This window comes from Piliocolobus tephrosceles, chromosome 3 (genome assembly GCF_002776525.5).
Source record: "Piliocolobus tephrosceles isolate RC106 chromosome 3, ASM277652v3, whole genome shotgun sequence".
In the NCBI taxonomy this organism is placed as follows: Eukaryota; Metazoa; Chordata; class Mammalia; order Primates; family Cercopithecidae; genus Piliocolobus; species Piliocolobus tephrosceles.
Window position 1 is genome coordinate 36591228 of NC_045436.1, and position 16753 is coordinate 36607980.

General features: G+C 43.1%; 1 protein-coding gene across 1 annotated transcript in view; it reads right to left on the reverse strand.

Moving 5' to 3' along the window:
• The window catches only part of TRIM2 (tripartite motif containing 2), a 110255-nt gene extending 95646 nt beyond the window's left edge, over positions 1 to 14609 (reverse strand). Inside the window, exon 1 of the mRNA XM_026454134.1 lies at positions 14036 to 14609. The gene's annotated coding sequence lies outside the window, so the exon portion shown is untranslated. The remainder of the gene's footprint in view (positions 1 to 14035) is intronic.
• Positions 14610 to 16753: the final 2144 nt, after the last annotated feature.

Here is a 16753-nt window from a genome sequence, read left to right on the forward strand (position 1 = left end):
TGGGATGCAAAGCCAAATTGAGGACAACTACTACTGTTTGTTTAAAAAAAGTGGATCAGTAAAGGTCCTAGAATTGTCATGTGGTAGCATTTAAGAGGGCTTTAGTGGGTTTGTGGTACTAAGCAGAAAGAGCCAGCATGGATAGGCATATAAGGAAATGAGGTATGGGGCACAGCGAGGGAGTAAGGAGCCTAGTTTTCCATGGTATGAGGTCCAAGATGAGGATAAGTGGAAGAAAAGGCTAGAACATGAAATAGAAGCCATCTCGGGAATGGCCTTAACTGTATCCATCCATTCCCACGCTGATATGAAGAAATACCCGACACTGGGTAATATATAAAGAAAAAAGGTTTAATTGACTCACAGTTCTGCAGGACCAGGGAGGCCTCAGTAAACCTACAATCATGGCCGAAGGCACCTCTTCACTGGGTGGCAGGAGAGAGAATGAATGCAAGCAGAAGGAATGCGAGTTGCTTACAAAACCATCAGATCTCATGAGAACTTGCTTACAGTCATGAGTACAGCGTGGGGGAAACTGCCCCCATGATTTGATTACTTCCCACCGGATCCCTCCCACGACACATGGGGATTATGGGAACTATTAGGTTGGTGCAAAAGTAATTGCGGTTTCCACCATTACTTTCAGTGGCAAAAACGGCAATTACTTTTGCACAAACCTAATACAATTCAAGATGAGATTTGCGGGGGGACACAGCCAACCATATCACTAACTGCCAAAGTTAGCAGAGTACACTCATCAGAGCATTCTGAGAAGCACAGGCAAGTGACAAAACTCTGCTTTAAGAAGACTAATCTGGCTGCAATTAATAGGATAAATTTCCTGAAAGTGAGAAAGCAGGGTCACCAGTAAGGAAGTTATCACAACCATTTGCTTATTCACTCATTCATGCATGCATTATTTCATCAACATGTCAAGTACCTGCATGACTATATGTCAAGTACCTGCATGTACTGAGGGAACTTTGGATACAGTGACAAACTGTATGTCACATGGAGCCCTCAGGAGACTTAGAATCTAGGGGGAAAGAAGTTATTATAGTTCAGGTGGCCAAGAATTCTGATAGAAGTGAGCACAGGGTGTTGGCAGGGTCCCAGAGGAGGTGACACTTGGGTTGAGCCTTGAGGGAGGAGTAGGGCTCGGTCAAAGGAAGAAGTGTTGAAAAGGTAATCTGATCAGAAGGAATAGCTGGTGCAAAAATGCAAAGCTCTTCAACAACCTGACACATTCAGGTCTGTAAGAAGCTCTAGAAAGAGGTGAATTGAGCCTTTTTTAAAAATAAAAAAGAATCACAGTCATTTATTAACTACTTTGTATGTGCTGGGCACTATTCTAAACACACAATAATTCATTTAATTCTCTTAACTTGGCCAGGCACCGTGGCTCACACCTGTAATCCCAGCACTTTGGGAGGCTGAGGCAGGTGGATCACTTAAGTTGAGGAGTTCAAGACCACCCTGGGCAACATGGTGAAACCCCATCTGTACGAAAAATACAAAAAATTAGGCAGGCATGGTGGTGCCTGCCTGTAGTCCCAGCTACTTGGGAGGCTGAGGTAGGAGGATTGCTTGAGCTTGGGAGGTCAAGGTTGTAGTGAACCGTGATCATGCCACTGCACTCCAACCTGGGCAACAAAGCAAGACCTTGTCTCAAAAAAACATTGTCTTAACTCTATGAAGCAGACAGCTTTTCCCATTTTACAGAGGCACAAACTGACTTTCAGTGCTTCAGAAATTTGCTTCTCAGAGTCACACAGCTGTCACCAATGATTAGTGACTTCAAGCCTACATCTTTCGGACTAGAAAACCAATTTGTATTAAGCCCTGAAGGATGAGAAAGAGTGAGTCATACAACAAAAAAGTGGAACAAGTGTTCGAGGCAGAGGAAACCTGAAGATACCTGTGTGTTAGTGGAGGAAGACCAACTAGAAGCAATTTGGAAGTACCACATATGAAGTACACAGCCAGGGGCAGCAGAGGGATCTGTGCACTCGAGGGTGGGACAGGGCCCTGGAGGCAGGGAGTTAAGAATCAGAGAGAGAAAGTCGCAATGAATTGAGTTCCATTTTGGACATGCTGAGTTGGAGATGCATGTGGAACAACTGCATGGAGATGTCAAATAGCTGCTGAGTTATAGTTCTAGGCTCAGAAGAAAGGTCTGGATATTGAACAAAAATTTGACCTATAGATCTAGGCAGGAAAACAAATAATCGTTATAAGCATTGACTGTTAACCAGGCACAGCACCTAATGCTACCCATGCATTTTCTGTTTAACTCTCTCAACAGCTATACAGAATAGGTAAATTATGAGCCTCATTTTACAGACAATGACTCTAAGCCACAAGGACATTCAGTAGTCTGCCTAGGGTCATAAAGGATCTGTATACTTCTCCATTCAGTTTCCAAACTTTTGTGACTGAGATCCACAGCAGAAATGTATTTTATGTTGTGGTCCAGTATAGACACATATATTTCACTGAAACAAAGGTTGCATGAGATCACATTTAGCCTGATGCCCTCTGCTATTTCCTATTCTATTTCATTTTTCAGTAGCCTGGCTGCAACTCACTAACTTGATTCACAACCTACTCATGAAGCCCACAGTTTGGGAATCACTGTCCAACACCTGCTTTCCTCCCATCCCTGAATGAGGTGATCGCAGTGCGACTGCAAAGATGAGGAAGATGCAAGCAACATTGTAGATGTCAAGGAGAAAACTGCGCTTCTGAGTGGTTGTGAGGCTTGAGCATAAAATGATGAGAATTCAATCTCTTCTGCCAAATCATGCCCCAAGGACATGTCTGTGGAAGCTGGCTCTTCAGCAGTGACTCATTTACACCTGTCAGGAGTATTTATGGGGATTGAAGCCATTATCGCTGCCAAGCTTTCTCACTGTATGGTGCAGGAAAAGATGCAGATACACTTAACTTTGGAGAATTTTAAAGTTGTTAGTTCTAAAATTGCTACGGTATTACATGGGAGCAGGATTTGGGCACATATCCCAAAGCAAAGCAGCCTGGTGCCGGTACTCCCTTGAATGTAATTCCTGCAGACAGTGATTGCAACAGGAAATCATACCTCCGTGGCGGAAGTTACTCAATGCAACATCTCTCTCAGCAGGAAATGGTTTTGTTGGCAGGAGTTTTGGAATTAACCATAAAAAGATATCATAGACTCTGAATGTATGCATCCATCCTTCCTTCTACTTCATAGGAAGAGAGGAAATGTTCCTTGCGACCAAAATTGAAGCATTCTCAGTGGCCCACCTGCCTCCCCACTACCTCCATGCCTCAATCCTTCAACCCTTTCCTCTTTAACACCATCATCTCCTCCTTTCCCATGGGTTTCACCCTTTCTGACTTCAAATGCACATTGGTTTCCTCTAAAAAAAAAAAAAAAAAACCAAAAAGCCCCTCAGCAAGAAAGAATTTTAAGGGTGATATAGTTGGTCCTGCCTCAACAGTAGTCATGGTTACAGAACTATATGCATTTGTCAAAATTCACAGAATTGAACACCAGAAAGGGTGAATTTGATGGTAAGTAAACAATATCTCAAAAAGAAAACCCCATGACTTTCCAATAAAAGCCCCCCACACCATATTCTAAATTCTGCCACCCTGTAATTATCATCCGACTTCCTTCCTTCCTTTCTTTGGCATTTTCTTTTCCCCATGTCCTCATTTTAGCTACACCCAAATCTTCTTCCAGTCATCCCTCTTCTCCTCCCACCTTCTACTGGAAACTCTTTTTCTTCAGCTTTGGAGGTAGAGAACTTTACCATTTCTCCTCTACTTTAAATGCTTCTCATTCTCATTCTTAGCAGTCATCTAACTCCGGGAATTTCCCAAAACATCAAGCCACTGTTCTTCTCCTACATTCATTCACTCAGAGACCACACACACTCTTGTGATTAGATGACTGCTGGTATGCATTTGACTTCCCAATCTATGTCTAGAGAGAGGGCAGCTGGCTTAGGTTTCCAGTGGGCCAGGGGACAGCTCCACTCAGTTCTGTCACCACCTCCAATTCAGCACCTGCAGCTCCGAGTCTCCCCCTGCCGCCTTTGCCAGCCACTCTCACTGGAGTGGATGACCTCATCACTGGAGCTCCACCCAGGGCCAGAAACTCTGAAGACACCACTCAGCCCGTAAGTCAGGTACCAAGATCAAAGGAGGCAGGGGACATAGGAATGTTCTGTAAACTTATCTTCTAGACACATTACCGTTGCTACTACTTAAATCTTTTCAACTCTTCCTTTGAAATGTTACTGTTGCTACTACTTAAATCTTTTCAACTCTTCCTTTGAAATGTGTTTTGATTTTATCTACTTTTCTCCACCCCTGCCAGCTACTGCCTCTAGTTCCCTCCCTTCCCTCCAGCATATTCTGCATGCTGGGGTCAGTCCACTCTCACTAAAACACCTCTTTTCCTCTCACTCTGCTGCTCTTGACTCTTTTTTTTTTTTTTTTGAGACGCAGCCTCACTCTGTTGCCAGGCTGGAGTGCAGTGGCGTGATCTTGGCTCACTGCAACCTCTGCCTCCCGGGTTCAAACGATTCTTTTGCCTCAGCCTCCCAAGTAGCTGGGACTACAGGTGTGTGCCACCATGCCCAGTTAATTTTTGTATTTTTAGTAGAGACGGGGTTTCACCACGTTGGCTAGGCTGGTCTCGATCTCTTGACCTCGTGATCTGCCTGCCTCGGCCTACCAAAGATTACAGGTGTGAGCCACTGTGCCTGGCCACTCATGACTCTTTAAAGGTGCCTGTTAGAATTGAATTGTGTCCCCTCCCTTCAAAAAGATATGTTGATGTCTCCCAGTACCTCAGATTGTGACTGTATTAGGAAATACTACAGGTTGAGTATCTTTTATCCAAAAATACTTGGGGCCAGAAGTATTTTTGGATTTGGGAATTTTTTCATATTTTGGAATATGTGCAGATACTGACTGGTTGAGCATCCCAAATCCAAAAGACTGAAATCCGAAATGCTCCAATGAGCATTTCCTTTGAGCATCATGTCAGCACCCAAAAGGTTTTTGACTTGGAGCATTTCAGACTTTTGAATTCAGGATGCCAACCTGTACGTGTAGGTCTCTAGGGAGGTAATCAAGTTAAAATGAAGTCATTAGAGTGGGCTCTAATCCAATATGACTGATGTCCTTACAAAAGGGGGGAATTTGGACACAGAGACAGGCATGGAGGGACGATGATGTGAAGACATAGAACACTATTTACAAGCCAAGGGAAGCGTGGGACAGCCGGAAGCTAGGACAGAGGCATGGAGCAGATTCTCCCTCATGCCGCCACCCTTTAGAGCACCTAAGCGTCAAGTCTGGATTTCTCCAATAAGCACTGAAGATCCTCTTTGATTCCACTTCCTTGTTCCAGCTCAGTGCCCACGACTTCCTTGCCTAGACCTGCTCAGTCTCTCCTCCCATCAGATGTGTCTGGCTCCTAATCCCCGTTTGGAAAATGACTCTCCACATTTGCTTGGGATGTTCCCAATGCCCATTGTGCCCTTCTTACTTCCCTCTTCCATCTAAACCTTGCACATTCTTTAAGTTCCAACTTTAGTGCCTCTTCTTCAATTATATTGTCCTTGATTTGTTACCTTATTGTGTTCTCTCTCTTTTCTGAACCATCATTGTACTTAATGTCTGTATCATATGAGTTGACACTTGATTGTATCTTGTTCACATGATTCCCTAATAGTTTCTTGTGTGATATTCTCGGGTCTAGAGTTAAATGTAAAGCAACCAGTCTCTACTGAAAACCACTTTTCCAGACACCTTCCTAGATTTGTTTTCTCAATATAACATCCTTTCCTCTAGAGCTTCCCACAATTCTTGTATCCATTTATTGTGCAGATAATTGGATAATTCGATTTATCGTATGGATAATTGGATAATTCAACTGGATTATCATCCAATCAAGTATATTTGAGCGTGTGTTTTAGCAAGAAAGACATCCTAGGTGTGAGTCCTGACTCCCCCTTTACTGGAAAAGTCATTCGACTTCCTGGAAACTTAGTTTCCTCGCTTCTGAGATGTTACCTCTCAGGGACATTGTAAAGATAAGATGGAATTATTTATGTGACAGTGATTTTTAAACAGTAAAGGCTTGCTCAAATGAGAGGTTAAATCATTATTATGATCTCAGTGCCAAGTGAGCTCAGCTAGTTACCTGATATGCTGATGAAATTATAGGCTTGAACCAATTGAGCTGGTTCTTCTAGATTTGTGCCACAGGGGTCAATAAATTTCATAACTAATAAAAATTGATAGGATGGATGGAGAAAACTATAAAGCATATCCTGGTGGGTCAACAGGGTTATCTTCATAAATAAAAGACAGATAGCATACTGTCACCTCAATCTGCCTTAAGGCATGCAGTATCCCAGGTTCTCAGAAGAAACTGACAGTCCCCATATTTCCAGCTGTGATACAATAAATCAATAAGGTAATACATTATGCCTAGGACAAGCATTTGTTTGGTGTGTTTTTTTGTTTTTGCAACTGAATTCTACTGGTTTTAAGACTGAACATGGGCTGGGTGCAGTGACTCATGCCTGTAATGCCAGCACTTTGGGGAGGCCGAGGCAGGCAGATTGCCTGAGCCCAGGAGTTGGAGATCAGCCTGGGCAACATGTGAAAACCCCATCCTATAAAAATAATACAAAAAGTAGCCAGTCATGGTGGCATGCACCTGCAGTCCCAGATACTTGGGAGGCTGAGATGGGAGGATCGCTTGAGCCCGGGAGGCAAAGGCTGCAGTGAGCCATGATCATACCACTGTACTCTAGCCTGGGCAGCAAAGCAAGACCTTGCTTGTCTTTAAAAAAAAAAAAAAAAATAGTGTGGATAGCAAAACATATTGAGACTGTAAGTACCATAGCAGTCATCATGTGTAAAATTCAGAAAGCCAGGGCCTAGGCCTCTAGAGACTGAAAGACAGATCTAGGACATGGGCAAGAGGTGTGTGTGCCTCACCTTCTTCTCTTGGGTTAGGCTGTGAACTCCTGTCCCTCTTGGCCCCCGTCAACAGATAGTAGCTGAATTAACTGGCTGAATAAGGGAGATTGAAGACTAAAGTCCTCGCAGAGGTAGAAAGACCCAGCAGTACTTGGTGAATGCATTTATCCAAGGGACTTGAAGGAGAGAAAATGCTTAGTAAAAATATCTAAGAAAAGAAATGTATTTGGTTCTATTGAGATTTAGTTTTAGCATGGTGTATACTGTGTGCAATAAGCCCCAAAGAGGCCAAGAATATTTTCTACCACATTACAAATGAAAACCAGCTTCCATGTAGATGGGATTCGGAATTTCAAACCCCGGCAAATCTGTTTGCCTTCTATTACAGAAACTACTTTAACTATTCCAAGCAAATGCTTAATAATTATTTCCCCTTCTTGATGTTTGAAGTCTTTTTAAAAAGAAAAATGAATTTGATTTCTAATAGATACTCTTTAAAAATTCAGAATCTGACTGGGTGTGATGGCTCACTCCTGTAATCCCAGCACTTTGGGAGGCCGAGGCAGGCGGATCACCTGAGGTTAGGAGTTTGAGACAAGCCTAGGCAACATGGCAAAACCCCGTCTCTACTAAAAAATACAAAAATTAGCCAGGCATGGGACCTGTAGTCCCAGCTACTTGGGAAGCTGAGGTAGGAGAATGGCTTAAACCTGGGAGGTGGAGGTTGCAGTGAGCAGAGATCGCACCACTGCACTCCAGCTTGGGTGACAGAGTGAGACTCTGTCTCAAACAAAACAAAACAGGACAAAATGAAACAAAAAAATTCAGAATATTTGTTTAAGCGAAACAATGTATGTTTTTACTCTACAAGTGAAACAATGTATGTTTTTACTCTACAAGTAAAATATTTATAGAGGAAATCCCTAAGAAATCGAATTTCTTTGTCCTTTAATGAAATTGTGTTAAAAATGAGTAAAATATACTTTCTTCTCCAGGGTCTATAGCTTAAGCAGAGACTTTACAGTAAATGTCACAAGAAAAAGCAGCACTTTGCACAGGGCCCCACGTACCCTCACTCCCACCTCTCCCATTTCCAGGCTCCCAGATCTTTTCATGTTGTTTTAGTGGGCGGTTTGTGGTCTCTGAGTGGATTTTAGCCTTCAGTCATCGGTTACCTTATACGTGAGGTTACTATATTGAGACATCACTTGTGAGGGGAAAAGGATGAAGGATACTCAAAGGCTAATTGCGACTTGAAGGTAGAAAATAGGGAAAAACAGCAAAAAGACTGCAGTTAGCCTCTGCTCATCCTTCCTCTAAATAAATGGTCACTTGATTATACGTGACTGTGACTGCTGCGTGACCTGGGGCCAAAGACAGCATTTATCATCGAAGGCTCATTTGCTGTACAGAGTATGTGCCACAATAGATGGACAAAGCATTGTTTTTATAAAATGGAAAGCAGCTTTGTAAGAAAGAATTCTGTTTAATGGTGGCAGGAATCTGGAGACCATATTCTGTAACTGTTGAATTGAGTGTTGATTGCTGGCTTCTTTATTGGCTAAGATTGAGAAGCTAAAGATACCCAGTTATTGCCACTCGTTTTCTGCAGCAACCCAGATCCGAACATCCAGAATACCCTCTACGAAACTATATAGATTAAGTGTCATCTTTTAGCGAGCCACATTTAGTTTTTCTCCCTGGAGTTACTTTGAAAGCTATTCAGGACAGCTCATCTTAGCCATCAGACCCACACATGGGGTAAAGTGGCTGAGGACCCACAGATATTTCTGTTCTAGAGGTCTGAGGAAGTACTAAGTATATGACCAGGATTTGGGTGGTGAAGGAAGTGAAGTGACAAGGACGATTCTTACTTGGAAGGAGAGGGTGTCAGATGAAGCATCCACACCGTTGACAAGGGTGTTTATGGATAGAGAGTAGCTGATCCTGTGGCCTTCAGTCCATTTGGGTACCCTTTTATCCACTTTCTGTGGGTGACATCACATTGGTCATACTAAATAAGGGAATATCCAAAATGTTTACCTTGTATAAGAGGTTCACTTTTATAATCTCTTTCTTGGACTAACATGGTAATTATTCTGCCTTCCATGAGCGGAATCCAGTGCATTGGAGGGAACCCTGGACATATGCTGAACAATAAGGAGAGCCAGCTGCCCCATATCTGCATGGAGATTGTTCACAGCCAATGCCGAGGAGAGTACTAAACACTGAGATCGCTTTTGCTGCTGCTAAGGCAAACTATTACAATCTTGAACTACAAAAAGCGGGGGAGGGTGTGGTCAGACAAGTTCCGGCCCTTCTCCTTCACCCACCTATGCCTCTAGTTCACAATTTTAATTCCCAGCAGAATCACAACTAAAGCTGACTACCCAGCTGAAGAGAGACGTGCACCCTCCATTGTGTGCAATAGCCAAGGACATACAGGCAAGCTAACGAGATGCAAATCCCATTCAATGTGGCTAATGCCCTTTTTATCCCTAACCAAAGACCTAGAAAACTCATTCGATTTGGTGGTTTTCTAATACAGCTTCCACACCATTGTTGAATGTGCAATACTAATTTAAATAAATTGCATGTAGTCAGCAAAAGAGACAGTTCTGTCTTTGTTTAGTCTGAGAGGCTATTTTGGCGATTAAAGAGACCCGATCTCATCCTCTTAATTAAGGCAAAGCTCAAGCCTATCTACTATTTACCCTCAAGCAGTGTTTCTATGATGGGTTATTTTGGCGCTACCCAGGGCCGCTGTTGAATTGTCTGGTAGCTGGGGAGAGGACATTTTAGGAATAGAACCGTGCACTGAACAAGAGTCTTGGGGTTAAGTAGCAAATGCCACTTCACCCAGGTCATGTTGAAAGAGCCTTTTAAAGACACACCTTTCAACGCCAAAGGAAACAAATTTTAGGTTGGGGCCAACTTGATTCTCTCAGAGAGTGTTTGTAACTGAACCACTGCAGAGGGTTCTACCATAGCCAGAGCTGAGTTCCTTGCTGAGGAAAGACTTGAGGAACTTAGTGAACAGGAGGGAGAAGGATGCTCACTAATGCCTGAAGGTACCACCAGGACTTGAAAATTCCTTCAAGATTTGTTCTTTGTCTTTTAGGCTATTGTACTTTCCAGATTATAAGCAGGGGGCTCAGAACATAGTATTTGCTCAATAAATCCTTGCTGGCTAACAGACTGGAGCATGGGCTTGAAAATTATCTTTCCTTTCTTCTACCTGATTGAGCAGAACATTCTAAAAGGAAACTTGTTCTAATCTTTCACATTTTTGGTCTTATATCAGATTTCTCTTTTCAGGAGTCTTAATCTGAGAGACTTTCCATTTTGTTTGCTTCCTGGTCCTCAAAGTGGTCATCCACGAAGGTCAGCAATGAGAGTCCTAAAACGCTAGTCCTCATCCTCATGGGAGATAAGTAGGTCAGCAACTCTGCACCTCTCTTAATATTTTAGGTTGGACCAATGACTACATTAAACTAAAAAAGGCATCCCTCAAACAGCAGACGTTCTGAAACCTGAAAAACACTTACACTGAGGAGATTTCAATTTAATAGGGTATTCAACTCTCAGAACTTCAACTGCCTGCAGCATATTTCTACAAATTGCCCCTGTTCCAGAATTCAGCGTGTCTTAGGTTAGTTTGTTTTACTGCAGTTAAGACAGAAGCAAAACCCATATCCATAGCTTCTATTTGAGCCCTTCTAACTGTCTTAAATTAATAAAGATGCTGACATATATGGTATTTTTTTTTAGACTCAAGAACACATTATAGTCTCTTGGGCCAGCCCTTCTACATGGACGAATTTCATCTACATACACAGTATATTATGAAAAAGGAAAGTATTGAAAGTTCTAGGGAGAGGATATTTCTGTTCAAGGATTAAGATGAGATTCAAAGGCAGGACATAGGCCAGGCATGGTGGCTCGCACCTATAATTCCAGCACTTTGGGAGGCCAAAGCGGGAGGATCGCTTGAGGCCAGGAGCTCAAGGCCAGCTTGGGCAATACAGTGAGCCACTGTTTCTACAAAAAATTTAAAAACTAGTCGAGTGTGGTGGCACATGCCTGTAGTCCCAGCTACTTGGGAGGCTGAGGTGGGAGAATAGCTTGAGTCCAGGAGTTGGAGGATGCAGTGAACTATGATTATGCCACTGCACTGAAGTTTGGGTGACAGAGTCTCCAAAAAAATTTAAAAAGTAAAACCAAAAACAATCAAAGGCAGGATATGCAAAAATAATACAGTGTTACATAGGAAAGAACCATATTAGTAATACAAAATATTTACCAACAAAAGCTCAGTTTCTGAGATTGAATTTCCACTAAACCCTCCAACCAAACATAAAAGCTGAGTGTCTAGTAAATAGTGGCTCAAGGTCAAGAAATTCACTCTCCTTAATTTCCTCTCTACCTATTTATCTCAAAGGTTGCCCTTGCCATTTCTTTTAATTCTTAAACGAAATATTACCCATTTCAAAAGACCTGTCATTTTCTTCCAGAGAAAATAATAAAGGTAGATTTTTTCAGACATGCCAACTAACAGGTCAGCCTGAAGGTCTAAAATGTAAAAGTATAAGAAATAATGTTGGTAACAAAGTATGATATTATGCCAGCCTTTGCCTCAAGCCTTTTAAGATAACATTCACAGAATAGCTTCTCAAACAGACATTCTAAGCAGGAAGTCTTTTCTCAAGAAACCAAAAAGGAAAACCATCATTGTTCCTGTCTTCATCATTAGTAGCAGCATCAAAAGCATTTGCCAGGTGCTGACCTGCCAGCATAAACTTTTAGTACCTGTACAAATCAAGCTAAAGCTGTCTTTGGGAATTTATCATCCAAGACATATTTGATATAAACCAAGCAGTGTCATTTTTCATGGAGTGGTGAAAGAAGGAAGAAGTTCTGATAATATTATTGCACCAGGATTTCAGGGCTTTAAGACGTCATTTTCAAAGGTTCCTAGGGCCTTGCTATGTTACCCAGTTGGGTTATCATCATTGAATAGGCCAAATTCTTCCCAATCAGCACTAGGAGAGGTAGTGAGTCACCGCTGCTCAGAAAAGACCAAATGAACAGATCATTCCTGACACACAAAGTAACTATCCAACCTCTTTCTAGAGTAGTCAATGGTCAGAAATTGAAAGGATAGAATTCAACCCAAGGACAGACCAAAGAAAAGGTCAGAGCATAAGATGTTAATTCTCATTGAGACGCTCTAACCCATTTATATTTAGTGTCTTATAACAACTTCCTTCCATCTGCATTTAAATTTGAAGTAGAAATCAGGAAGCCACGCAAGTCAGCATTAAAATGATGATGCAAGAAAAATATTCAAGATGTGGGTGTGATGCTTATCTTTGACAGATACAATGGAATTTCTAGTGGAGGATTTAATCGACATAGAATTTTCCAGGAAAATAAAGGCAGGAATTGGAAAAATGTTCTCAGGGAATACTGATAAGGGACAGTCACCTAAACAAACCTTGTCAGTGATGGTATCCTAGATTCCATGATCCAAAGTAGAGTTATGGTGGGTATCTAAACGGGATTATATAGGAAAGGGTAGAAAGAAAAGGGAGGCTGCCAGGAAAAGAATGAGTTAATAAGGGAAAATGGGATGTGGTATTCTGTACCTACCCCAGAACAGGCCAGATTATCTCACCTAGGAGACATTTCATTATTGTAGATGGCCCTGCCCAACTCAACCCTAAAGGAATCCATATTTACCCTAAGGGAGAAGGGAGGTGGAGTTCATTTTAATTGATCCTTCATTGTTATATGAACCTAAGTTGGAAAGGAAAGGAAATGCAATGTGTATCATAAAGAATTTAATCAAATACTTTCTATCTCTAGTTAAGGGTGAGGTAGTCAAAGCCTTCTGACTCACCCCTGCTCTTTTGTTTCTTGGAGCTGAAGGGCAGGTACCAGTTCTGCCAAAGATGAAATCAAGTGGAAATTTGAGAGGAAAGGTCACGTGGAGCTGGGAAGCAGTGGACCCAGCACAATACGTCCTCCCACCCCCTGGGAAAGGAACCCTCAATACAAGTTGTCAGGCAACAGCCCTTAACTACATTCTAAAAATACTGATGTAAAATTTAATCTCAATTTTTAGAAGATAACAATGAAAAAAGGCATAGATGTGCATACCGCCACAAAAACAACCCCTCACACCTATGGGGCTAGGCTAGTCTTTGGATGGCTGGAATTCTAAGTGCTCTAAAATTAACTATTTAAAAGTCTTTGAATCTAAAGCTGTCTCTGTTCCATAAATTAAAAGCTAGTGATTTCGCGGGAAAGCGAAGGGGCCTGGTGTAAGGCATCAGTTTCTCCATGGGGTTGGATTACAGGTGGGAACGAACTTGGGGTTCACAGAATGCTTTGGATCTGACAGGCATTTAGTGAGACAACCGTCCTCCACACTCCCAGCTTTTTATCTACTTTGTCAGCGGCATGCAGCTTTCAATGCCGGGCCAAGTAGTTGGTGTATTTCCAGAATAAATACACCAACCAGAAAGAGCCCTGCAAACCCTCAAAAGTCACCATCTCCCTGCTCTAATAAGCCCAAACTGTAGTACAAGCTGGAGCAGAGGATAAAAGAGGAGGCTAAAGGAAGGAAAGTAGTTTTAGGAAAATGACCAAACACGTTTTTAAAGAAAAAGAGGAAGCCGATCTTTTCAAAATTACTACAGTCCTGCTTTCACATTGCTCAGTATCTTTTTTTCTCAGTGCAAAATGACTTTGAAAGCTATCCTGCATGACGCGGGTGAGTGAGGACGGCAAAGGTCCGCGACTCCCGGGAGAGCTCCGCGGGCAGGGCCTCGGAGCCGCGCCGCGTCCAGGTTCTGAAGCTCAGCAGCCCTGCTGCTGACAGCTCCGCGCCGCGCCGATCCACTGCACCCGCTCCAGGCCCGCAGCCAGCTCCGCAGCGCCCGTCCGGAAACGGACTCTGGGCAGGTTTCCCGCACGCTCGGGCCACCGGACCTTGCCCGGGCGGGAGGGTTCCCAGGGCACAGCCCGAGCCACGACTTACTGCGAGACGGCGACTCGCTTCGCGGGGACAGCGCGCGCTCCGGAGGGGCCTGGGCCTCACCCCTCGGGCCTGGACCTCGCTGCGCCCCCAGCCAGGGCAGAGGTGCGCTCGCTCACAACATCAGGCGGCGGGCGGGCGGGCGGGCGACCCAGGACTTCGCACCCGCCCCTCTCCGCCTCCTCTTTCCTCCCCGGCGACCGCGCTTCTGCAGCCCTAGGCGATCTGAAGGTGAAACTGCTTTATCCAAGGCCGTTTTCTGAGCGAGCGGCTCAAGTAGTAAAAACAGACCAGAGAAGGAAAGTCGGCCTCCTGGCTGGACTCTGAAGGGCCTTCACCGGGTGTCCTCGGCTCCAAATGGCTCTCTGGTCGGTCATTTCCATTCTGTGCTCAGGCCCAGAGCAGTGAGACATCTGTTTTCCATCAACCGCGAGGCAGAGGCAAATCCTGGATTAGATGTCGCCCAGCGCTCGCAGCATTCTCAGGCCCGGCACGACAGCTAATCCCCGCACAAAGAGCATGAAAACAAACACGCAAGTTGGTGCCCTGTTCCAGAAAGATTTCCCTGTGCGATGACTAAAGGCTCTTGCAGCCAGCCTCCAGGATGGGCCAATCGCAGCACAGGGGGGCAGGAAAAGGGGGTTGGCTCGGTTTTCAGGTCTTCTGAAAACGCATCCTCCTCCCCAGTCCTGTAAACACAAATGCAAACACTGTCCTTTCAGGGGAAGTGAGTTCAGCTTGACGGGGCTGAGAGAGCTGAAATGGGCCAGCCTCCATCATGACAGTTCATTATAAGCAAGCATAGCTCCTGAATGTGAGCGAAGAAAAAAATCTCCATTTCCTTCAAGTGAATTCTAACAAATGAGCCAAGTATGATACAATCAGTCCTGAAAATGATGAGCCATGACTGTCTCTACAGGTCTTTTTTACTCCGTAAAAGAAGTTGGAGTAGGGATCCTTCCTTTCCTCTCCCTTCCTTCCTTCTTTCCTTCCTTCCTCCCTCCCTCCCTCGCTCTTTCCTTCCTCCCTCCCTCCCTCTCTCCTTCCTTCCTCCCTCCCTCGCTCTTTCCTTCCTTTTCTCCCTTCCTTCCTTCCTGCCTTCCTCCCTCGCTCCCTCCTGCCTTCCTTCCTTCCTCCTTCCCTTCCTTCCTTGCTCTTTCCTTCCTTCCTTGTTCTTTCCTTCCTTCTTTTCTCCCTTCCTCCCTTCCTCGCTCTTTCCTTCCTTTTCTTCCTTCCTTCCTTCCTGTTTCCTTTCCTTCCTCCCTTCCTTCATCAGTCGCAAGGCTGAGAATAGAAAGCTGGAAAAAGCATGAGTCTACTTTCAAGGGCCTTATCTTCTTTGTGGGGCAGGGGGAAGGTGGGGAGGGACGACCTACAATTTCAAAACACTATAAAATGATAGAAATGTATGCCCAAAGAGTTACAGGAACATAGAAGCAGGAAATGAAGAAAAGCCTCCCAGAGGAGGCTGCATTTGTTTGTTTTTTGTTTGTTTGTTTGTTTGTTTTGAGACAGGGTCTCGCTCTGTTGCCCAGACTGGAGTGCAGTGGCACAAACATGGCTCAATGCAGCCTTGACTTCCTGGGTTCAAGCGATCTTCACCCTCAGCCTCCTGAGTAATTGGGATATAGGCACACTACCATGCTTGGACATTTCACATAAATGAAATCATATAATATGTGTGTGCTTTTGTGTCTGGCTTCTTTCACTCAGCAAAGTTTTTTAAGTTTACTCAGGTATCCACGTAGCATGTGTCAGTATTTCATGACTTTTTATTGCCAAAGAATGCTATATTACATGAATACACTACATTTTGCTTATCTGTTCAACATTTGATAGACATTTGGATTGTTTCCACTTGTGGCTAGTATAAATACTGCTGCTATGAACATTTGAATGCAAGTTTTTGAGTGGACATATATTTTCATTTCTCTTGGGCATTTACCTAGGAGTGAAAATGCTGGGTCATACACTAATTCTATGTTTAACGTTTTGAAGAACTGCCAGACTGTTTTCCAAAGCAGTTACACCATTTTACACTACCACAAGTAATGTATGAGGGTTTCAATTTCTTGGTGGGTGTGAAGTGGTATTTCATTGTGGTTTTGCTTTCCATTTCCCTAATGACAAACAATGTTAAGTATCTTTTCATGTGCTTGTTGACCATTTGGGTATCTTCTTTGTAGAAACGCCTATTGAAATTTTTGCCCATTTTTAAAAATTTATTTTTAAAATTGGGGTTAAATATAAATAACAAAATTTACTATTTTGTTATATCAAAATGTATATATACTGTGAACAGTACATTTACATTGTTGTACAACCAACACTATTTGCCCATTTTAAATTGTCCTTTTAAACTTGTCTTTTATTGTTGAATTCTCACATTCTGGATGTGAGTTCTTTATGTGATGTATGCTTTGAAAACATTTGTTCTTATTCTATGGGCTGTCCTTTCACTTTCTTGATGGTGTCCTAATAACCTTTAATAAATTCCTTTTACTTTCAGACTAACTAGAGTAATGTCTGTTGTCAGAAGCTAAGAACACTCACAGATGCACTGTGTTCTGTTAAATGCCATCCTTTCCTATAACAACCTGTCTCTCATTATATCTTCTATCCAATATTGCCTTAGAACTTTGATTTTTATTTTTTCCTAAAGCTTTTCTCATTCTATCTGAATCCCGCCTATGTCTTATATTTACTGGGCACAGACTCAAA